Here is a 305-nt window from a genome sequence, read left to right as displayed (position 1 = left end):
ATATGTATAAAATCGCCCAAGGCGATAATAAGTCCTAAAGACTATATTTGCATTCTCTACTGACATAGACTATGCATAGATCAGTATGATAGAAGCTAAAAGCCTGCGAAAATATACACTTTATGGCACGACTGGATTGACCATCCAGGTCCAAACATGATGCGAAAATTTATATTCAAAAGGCACACATTAAAAGATAAGAAGAGTTATCCCAAAGAATCTCACGTGTGTAGCATGTACACAAGGGAAACTCATTAGGCCGTCACCAGTAAAACGGCTACGAGCCCCTTTTTCATAAATAAAGA

The sequence above is a fragment of the Brassica oleracea genome, chromosome C2, assembly GCF_000695525.1.
Source record: "Brassica oleracea var. oleracea cultivar TO1000 chromosome C2, BOL, whole genome shotgun sequence".
Lineage (NCBI taxonomy): Eukaryota > Viridiplantae > Streptophyta > Magnoliopsida > Brassicales > Brassicaceae > Brassica > Brassica oleracea.
Note: the sequence above shows the minus strand (reverse complement) of the source record.